We start from the raw sequence: 9,161 nt of genomic DNA, 5'->3' as shown, positions 1-9,161 counted from the left end.
AGAATATTACGAATATTCTAAAAGACGAAGTTAAAGCAATATTAAGAATATTCGTAAAATACACATATTAGCCTAGCCATAGTCAATTAGTCATAGGAACGTTGCCTTATACTATCAAAAGAAAAATTTGAAAAAGTTGAAATCGCAATTCGATTATTATAACATGAATTAATCGAATTGCGATTTCAACGTAATTCTCAAATCCGACAGTACATTCTAGTATATGGAGATGTTCCCATGGTGATGGGGACGCTCCATGAGCACGGAAGTCGGCAGAAGCGGCAACGGGCACTGACTGGAGCAGCCAGGAAGCCAGGAATCCAAAAGACAGGTAAGAACAACTTTAGGGAAGTGGGAAAGAAAAAAAAAAGAAAAAAAAAAAAAGAATATTCGATTTCGCAAATATATAGAACTATATGCTAAATATTCGCGAAATCTCGAAGTTACGATATTCGAGAAAAAAAATTTGCAATTCGAATATTCGCACTCAACACTAGTGTTTACATACATTTCTGACATTTTCCTATGAACCAGGCACCCCCCCCTCTTCAGAGCAGGGGGTACCCGGTTTAATGCTCGGGCTCTCCCATTGACTTCCATTATACTCGGGTGCTCGGTCAAGCACCCGAACATCCCGATCAACACTAATGAGTAACTTTGTAATTACATGACATTACTTATGTACTTAGACTGCATTAGAGCAACAGGGGTCTCCCCGTTGCTTCATGTTCACATAGTTGCTAACTTTGTTTGGGCAGTTGTTATGTAACCCTTTGTACTGGAGGTGTGGCTGACACCTGAGTCATGCACTCCTGACCAGCTCGTCTGCCCCATAGGATGACTTTAATTAGTGTGAGTATATAGCTTAGCCTGCTCTCCCTCACTCACTGGAAGCCATTTGGCACCAGGAGAGGTATAGTGTGGACTCTCATTGCATTCTTTGGTGGCCATTTGGCACCAGGAGTGGTGTGGAGTGGGCTCGGCATGCATGTTGGTACCTGCATTCCTTGGATATAATGGAGGCCATTTTGGCACCAAAGATGACAGAAATTAAGGCAGGCCCGGCATGCATGTGGAACCTACACTCCCTGAATTGTAGGGTAGCCGTCATGGCACATAACAGGTAGAATTTAGTGTTAGGAACCCGTCTTACAGAGATCGCCTTGACGTGCGGCAGACGGGCTCAAATCATTTTATACAAAATGTATTTGCCAAGCAATTTATAAGTATAGCACTAGCAATTATTATGCATTTTTGTACTTTATTTGGTTTGCAGAGAGCTGTTGCATTGCATGTTTTGTTTTACAGTGTTGTTTTCAACCATAGCAATGTGCCCCTGTGCATTGGGATGTGCTGACTGACCCCCTTTTTCTTTGCAGTTATGTAACCCTATTACATTTCAATCTGGTCTTGGTTATCTCCCAGCTTTGTTTGATTGATTAGCATGGAGTTCCTTATTGTTAAGCCTTTATATATCGGGCCTTACTCCATTCTAGTTTTTGGGTATAGTATTTTCTAGGTGCATTCCCTTCCAGATAGTTTGTTCTATATTCTGAGATCTGTAGTTCCATGATATATCCTGTTGCAGTTTAGTGTGTTTCTGGGGTCTGCAGCTTCATTGTCTTTCTTGCTGTGTTTGAGCACTTTTGGATTTTTGGTAATTCTGGGATCACAATTACGGCAATTTGTGAGTCGTGCTACGACCCCATACTGTTCAGTGGCAGCAGTGTTGCAAAGCAGTTGTTGGTTGCGTGAAGGTAGTTGTGGCCAAGATGATCATGTAGCCTTAGCCTTACAGCCAAATCACAGTTCTAAAATAGTCAGATGACAGCAACTTGCATAAATGCCGTTATGTAGCCCTAGCCTAAGATAATTTTAAAGTCTTACTAGCTCTATTAAATCACATCAGAAAAGTTGTAATTTATTATTTTAAATCTCTGCTTTTGCTGACTTCAGTTGTACATGGGGACAGTCTTTATCAGTGATTGATAACATTCCCTGTGTAATTGTGTATACTGAGATAGCTGTCAGTTACTGATAACACCTCCTACATGTACAACTGAGCTCAGAAAGAGCAGAGATTTAAATGTATATAATTACATGTTTTATTTAATCTTTTCCAACAAAACTATATATCAATCTGCTCGGCTTTCATTGCTCTATAACATGCTGCCTGAAGAATGCAGCGTGTTTTGTGGTGACAGGTCCTCTTTACAAGCATCCAACTATCAGAGCATCAGAAAATAAAACTGACCACTTTTTTATGCATTGCACCCTGAGCAAGCGATGAGTCCTGGACTTTTCCAATACTGGAAAGAGTTGCTTTAACAGTGTCTAATATCCAATATATCTTCACTAAAGACATTGAAAACAATGATAAATTGTTAAAGATTTTGGAACAAATTTCAAACACCACACATGGAAGAAGAACATTTCACTGTCTCTTATCTTTTACTAATCATCTTATGTAACATATGGTTTAGGATTCTATTGAGTTTGTTCAGATAAACCATCCATCTGTTGTTGGCATACAGAAGTTTTGTGCGCATATTTTCAAGATCTCACAGAGTATATGACAAATAAGTTGTCTTATCCTGCAAAATCTTCTTGTGAAGTTCAGTAGCAGAATCCTTGTAATTTCGCAATGCTTTTTAAAAGGTGCTATGAAGCAGTAGTATCTTGACATACTGAATGGATGGAAGAGGTGCCATTAAATGGGTTATCCGACCGAGTTAAATGCCCAAGAAGCAATACTCACCCTATTTCTCCTCTGCTTTTTCCAACACTGTGCTCCAGTCCACCCCTCCCTGTTTGCTTTCCTGGCTGCAGCTGTGATTTTCAATGCACACAGGTCACTAATCATTGCATTTTCATGTTGCTGCTCTGTGCCCTCCGCCACCCCGCTATCCGGGGCAGGCACAGGTTCCACATCACTTACCTAGCTCTGCCCAGGGCTGGCCAAAGCTAGGTGTGAATATTACCGTGTCTATATTACTGTTCATTGACCCTAACCCTGCAGCACTGCAAGAGTTAATTATACTTTTGCTCAGTGTTCAGCTGTTTGACTAATGAGCCCATCAGACCTTCTATGGTAGTCTTTTTGATCCACCCCTTCCCTGAGCAATAGATTTATTTGTCTGTGTACTAATGTCTGATTTCTGGATCCATACTCTGCTGCCTGACCTGATTTGTGCCTGTTTACTGTATTTATACTCTGCTACCCTTCCTGGCCTTTGGACTGTTTCATAGATTCACATGCAGTCTGCCTACCCTGACCTCTGCCTGTTTCCTGACTATGAGTATTGCCTGTTCCCCAGATGCTTTTCTCTGGTGTCTCTGACCCCAGTGGGCTGGCAGTCAACCACACCGGGACTATTCTAAGAGGTAGAAGCCTGGTGACTCCCCTGCAGTGAAGGCCAGATCCCTGTATCGGGATAAAAGAGTGAAAACCAGGGGACCACCAGAATAACATTGCTGGGGAGGACTAGATCATAGCACTCAAAGCACTAGGGAAAAAAAAGGGTAAGCAATGCATCTTTTGTTTTAGCACATTTTTAGCACAATTTTGCACATTTACAGGGACTGCCCGAATTTTTTTTTTACGTGGGTAACTCCTTTAATTATTACATAACTAGGTAAAATGATAACAATAGTAAAATCTTCAGCCAATTTTTTTTTTTATCTCTCTGTAGAGTAAAATTGAAAAAACACCACAATACTGTCATGCTTTTATGTGAGCCTGCTCTATACATTAAATGCCCTCCTATGACAATTATATTCATTATGGGTTGTTAAGGGGCTAAAATACATCTGACACCAGGTATCAGTTTTATGCTGAGGTTCCTGAGCATGGGCCCTCCTACCTTCAAGGTCCGCCCATGCAGCTAGGAGTTAGGGACAGATTAGGGATGTATTAGGAGGTGACCTGCTCCCTAATTCTGTCGTCCTGGCCAAGCAGCCATTAACATCTTCTGGCATCGCACGGCTGAGGATTTTCCCCATCCTCAGCCGTGACAGTATGACCACAATGGCTCCTCACGTGGCCTTCCCTCGAAATAGGGTGAAGCATGTACCGCCATCTGCGGATAGGGTGCATGCGCGTTCTCCGGAGGGAGAGCGTTGTGGGGGTTTCGCCGCTGACGGCGCGGTGACCTGGCTATTCCACGCCATTACTTCACCGTTATCTGTTTTGGCGTCCCCTTATTTTTATACTGCACGTGTGTTTTTTGGTGTGCGGTGGCACACCTTCGAAAGAGGGTGCAGCATGCAGTGCCATCCTCTTTTGGCCTGCATGTGCGTTCTCCGGAGGGAGAGCGTTCCGGGGATCACTGTTAACGGCGCGGTTGGTGGCTTATTCCCCGCCACCTTACCTTCCGTGTCCGTGTTGGTGATCCCTCGTCCCTCTCCATGTTCCTATCTCTGGTCGTCTGCTGGCAGCATTCCGTTAGTGGTCCAGCTGCGTGCTGGTTAGGAGTGTCTGCTGGCAGCGACTGGAGTGGGGACGTGAGTGGAGAGTGGATGCAGAGTCAGTGCGGTCTCCTCGGGCTGTTTCTTTGCTGGTCTCTGGTTCCTGTGTGTTGTTCCAGAGGCTGGCAGTCGGATCCTGGTTCCTGTGTGTTGTTCCAGGGTCCGGCAGCAGTCCTGGGGAGACTCGCAGGTACTGACACTGATTCCCTTTCTCCTATCCCCTTGTGTGAGTCCCTCACTAGTCTTCTTTTTTTTGGTGGGGGGGGCGTTGAGGGGTGGGAGTGTCACGACCATGTTTATGGCCGTGACTCCTTGGGAGTGCGTCTTATGGGGCCAAAAATACGGTAGTTCATTTTCGGAATGGGTGGTAAAGCAGGAGTCCGGTAGTGAGTCGGTGCTGCACTATCTGGACGATTTTTTTGTTTTTGGGGCCGGCAGGCGGTCAGACTTGTTCTATTTTGCTGCACACGATGGAATGTGTGGTGGCGGCGGCGTTCGGGGTCCCGCTTGCCCCGGAGAAGATGGAAGGCCCTGTGACTTAGGTGACATTTTTGGGCATTGTGATTGATACGGTGCAGATGGAGTGTCGTTTGCCTGAGGATAAGTTGCTTGATCTGGTTGCGGAGGTTGGGAGTTTGTGGAGGGTTAGGAAGGTCCAGTTGCGTAAGATTCAGTCAGCCTTGGGTAAGCTGAATTTTGCGTGCCGGATTTTGCCTATGGGCAGGGTGTTCTGTCGGCGTTTGGCCATGGCGATGGCGAGGTGGTTGCTCCGTCTCATTACGTGTGAGTGTCTGCAGAGGTGAGAGCGAAATTGGCGGTCTGGGAGCAATTCTTGGCCCAGTATAACGGTAGGTCGTTGTGGATGAGAGGGCAGATCTCTAATGTTGACTTGGAGCTATTCACTGACGCGTCGGGATCCTGTGGGTTTGGTGCCTACTGTCAATGGGAATGGTGTGCGGACGCTTGGCCGGATGATTGGCACAGGCCAGGTTTCCTTTCCAACTTGGCGTTGCTGGAGTTGTTTCCTACTATTGCGGCGGTAGACTTGTGGGGGGGATTTGTTGCGGAATCGGCGGGTGCATTTCTGCTGTGACAACATAGGAGTGGTTCAGGCTATTAATTCTCAGTCGGCTAGTTCGCTGCCGGTGATCCGCTTGCTTAGGCATTTCGTTTTGTAGGGTTTGCTGTTGAATGCGTGCTTTGTTGCCATTCATGTGCCGGGTGTGGACAATTCGGTGGCTGACTCTATCTCTCGTTTTCAGTGGCATCGTTTTTGTCGATTGGTGCCGGAGGCAGCAGAACAGGGGCATCCTTGTCCTCGGTGGATTTGGAGAGTGGCGTTGGGGTCGCAGTAACATTGATTCGGCAATCAGTGAGTTCCGGTACGTGGTCTGCTTATTCTTCTGTGTGGTCCTTGTGGGAACGGTTGATAGAGTGGGTTGGGGGGTGCCGTACATCAGATGATTTCCGGGTGCTGTTAATTTTGTTTTTGTGGGTTTGGCTTTCAGTGATGGTTTGTCTTATTCGGTGGTGGCTAAGAGGGTGTCAGCGGTAGCTTTTTGGTTGCACATGCGGGGTTTGAGGGACGTGTCGCAGTGTTAACTGGTGCGTCAGGTGTTGAAAGGTTTTCGGCTGTCTACTCATACCAGGGACAAGCGACGCCCGGTATCTTATGACTTGTTGCTGCATTTGTGGTGGCAGGTGGGTGCGCTGTGTGTAGCTGGTTATGAAGTGCGCTTGTTTTGGGCGGCTTTTTTGTTGCCGTTTTTTGGCGCTTTTACGGTTTCTGAGTTGGTGTTAGCGCGGAGTAAACTAGCGGCAGGTGGTTTGCAGCGGAGAGACGTGGCAGTGTGTGCGGATAGGTTACGGTGTTTCTTGTGGAGATCTAAAACGGATCCTGAGGGCAGGGGAACTCACTTTGTTTTGCGATCGCTGGGGGAGTCTGTTGTTTGCCCGGTTCGATGTGTTGAAGACTTTTTGGCGGTGAGGCCGAATATTCTGGGGCCGTCCATCAAAACGGGGCGGCTTTGTCTTGTTTTCAGTTTGTGGCGGTATTCCAGAAATGTTTGGCGGCAGAAGGTCTGGTGGCTAGTGAGTTTGCGTCTCACTCGTTCAGGATAGGTGCAGCCACTGAGGCCTCTAGGTGGGGCCTGTGGGAGACTGTGATTCGGTGTATTGGTAGGTGGGAGTCGGCAAGCTTCCGGTCATATATCCATCCGCATTTCCTGTCACCTGTGGGCTGATAGGGGGCGTATGGGGCTGTTTGTTCAGTGGGTTTAGGTGTAATGGTGTCATGGAACCATGAACCAGACGAACAACAAGAGATAAGTGGAAATAAGGAGGCTTTATTGAAAATCAAGCTGTGAGGCAAAAGTCCAAACGGATGGCTAAACCGAAGCAGGGTCTTGCGAAGCCAGAGGTCAGGAACCAGAAGGGTAGTCAGACGAAGCCTGGATCAGGAACCAGCAGGGTAGTCAGACGAAGCCTGGATCAGGAACCAGCAGGGTAGTCAGACGAAGCCAGGATCAGGAACCAGAAGCAGCAGCAGTCTTAGAAGCATGTGAACACAGGAGGACCAAGCAAGGAACTGAAGCCACAGACCTCCTATATATATGAGCTAGGCATCCAGCTCCTCCCAGTGGGAAGGAGAAGCCGCAGGGTGGGAGGCTACAAGAAACCCAGAAACCAAGATGGCCGCCAGCACATGTCAAACGAAGGAGAACAGCAAGAAGGTAAGACCATGACAGTACCTCCCCCTCAAGGGCCCCTCCTCCGCGGAGTAAAGAATGGTTTCTGAGGGAAGCGTGCGTGGAAGGCTCGGAGCAAGGCAGGAGCATGGACATCTGCGGAGGGAACCCAGGAACGCTCCTCTGGACCATAACCACGCCAATGGACCAAAAACTGCACCCGACCGCGGACCAGGCGTGAGTCCAGGATATTGCTCACCTCATACTCCTCACGATTGCCCACTTGGACCGGACGAGGCCGAGGAACCGAGGAAGTGAAACGATTACACACCAGTGGCTTCAACAGGGAGACATGAAACACGTTGGAGATCCGCATGCCAGGAGGAAGCGCAAGGGCATAGGCTACCGGGTTTACCCTGCGAAGCACTCGGAAGGGACCAACAAAGCGAGGCGCCAGCTTGGGAGTGGGCACTCGAAGGTTGAGGTTGCGGGTGGACAACCATACGCGGTCTCCGACCTGGTAGGAAGGAGCGGGCGCTCGTCTGCGATCAGCCTGGAGTCTCTGGCGCTGCGCAGAGACCTCAAGGGACCTCTGGATCTGTACCCAAGAAGCACGTAGGACGGAAAGGTGATCCTCCACAGCCGGAATATCCTGGGGAGAGAATACCTCCGGTAACACGGCAGGTTGGAACCCATAATTGGCCATGAAGAGAGACGTCCCAGAGGAAGAGTTCACCGCCGTGTTCCTGGCAAACTCAGCCCAAGGCAGGAGGTCAACCCAATTGTCTTGGTGATCGGAGACATAGCAACGAAGGAATTGCTCCAAGGCCTGATTGGATCGTTCTGCGGCCCCATTGGACTGAGGGTGGTAGGCCGAGGAGAAAGAGAGATGAATCCCCAACTGGGAGCAAAAGGAGCGCCAGAACCTGGACACAAACTGACTCCCCCGATCCGACACAATCTCCTTGGGCAAACCGTGCAACCGGAAGACCTCCCTGGCAAAAATCGTGGCCAACTCTCGTGCAGAGGGTAACTTCTTGAGGGGAACACAGTGGCACATTTTGGAAAACCGATCCACAATCATGAGAATGACCGTATGGCCTCGGGATGCAGGGAGGTCCACAATGAAATCCATCCCCAGGTGTGACCATGGACGCTCCCCGGTGGCTATGGGTTGCAAAAGGCCCAATGGACGGTGCCGAGGGGATTTACTCTGGGCACAAACGGAGCATGCCGCTACATATGCGGCGATGTCGGAACGTAGAGAAGGCCACCAGAACAGACGTGAAACAGCCCATGACAGCTGATTCTTTCCAGGATGCCCCGCGGCCTTGGAGTTATGGTAGGTTCGCAACAACCGAGTGCGCAACTCCTCAGGCACAAAACATCTGCCGTTGGGTCTCCCAGAGGGAGCACCAGATTGAGCCGCCAAAATCTGCTCACCCAGGGGAGAGGTCAGGCTGGTGCGAATGGCGGCCAGGATCTGATTCGGAGGTATGACCGAAGTCGGAATCGACTCCTCCCCGGACAGCTCGGAGTACTGCCGTGATAAGGCATCCGCTCTGATGTTCTTGGAACCGGGTAGGTAGGAGACCACGTAATTAAAACGTGACAAGAACAGAGCCCATCTGGCCTGACGTGGTGTCAATCTCTTGGCCTCAGAGAGGTAGGTCAGATTCTTGTGGTCCGTCAGGATGAGAACCGGAACCACCGAGCCCTCGAGCAAGTGCCTCCATTCTTTAAGGGCCTGCACGATGGCCAATAACTCCCTGTCACCAATCTGATAGTTGCACTCCGCGGAAGACAGTTTCCGGGAGTAAAACCCACAAGGAAGCAGAGGACCCTCTGGTGTTCTACGCTGAGACAGAAGGGCGCCTACTCCCGTCTCAGACGCGTCCACCTCGAGGACAAAAGGCAACCCAGGGTTGGGATGCGACAGAATCGGAGCCGACACAAAGGCGGACTTTAGAGCCTCAAAAGCTCGGATGGCCTCGAGCGGCCAGACCT

This window comes from Bufo gargarizans, chromosome 6 (genome assembly GCF_014858855.1).
Source record: "Bufo gargarizans isolate SCDJY-AF-19 chromosome 6, ASM1485885v1, whole genome shotgun sequence".
Taxonomy (NCBI): domain Eukaryota; kingdom Metazoa; phylum Chordata; class Amphibia; order Anura; family Bufonidae; genus Bufo; species Bufo gargarizans.
The sequence above is the reverse complement of the archived record's forward strand: the minus strand, read 5'-3'. Positions refer to the sequence as shown.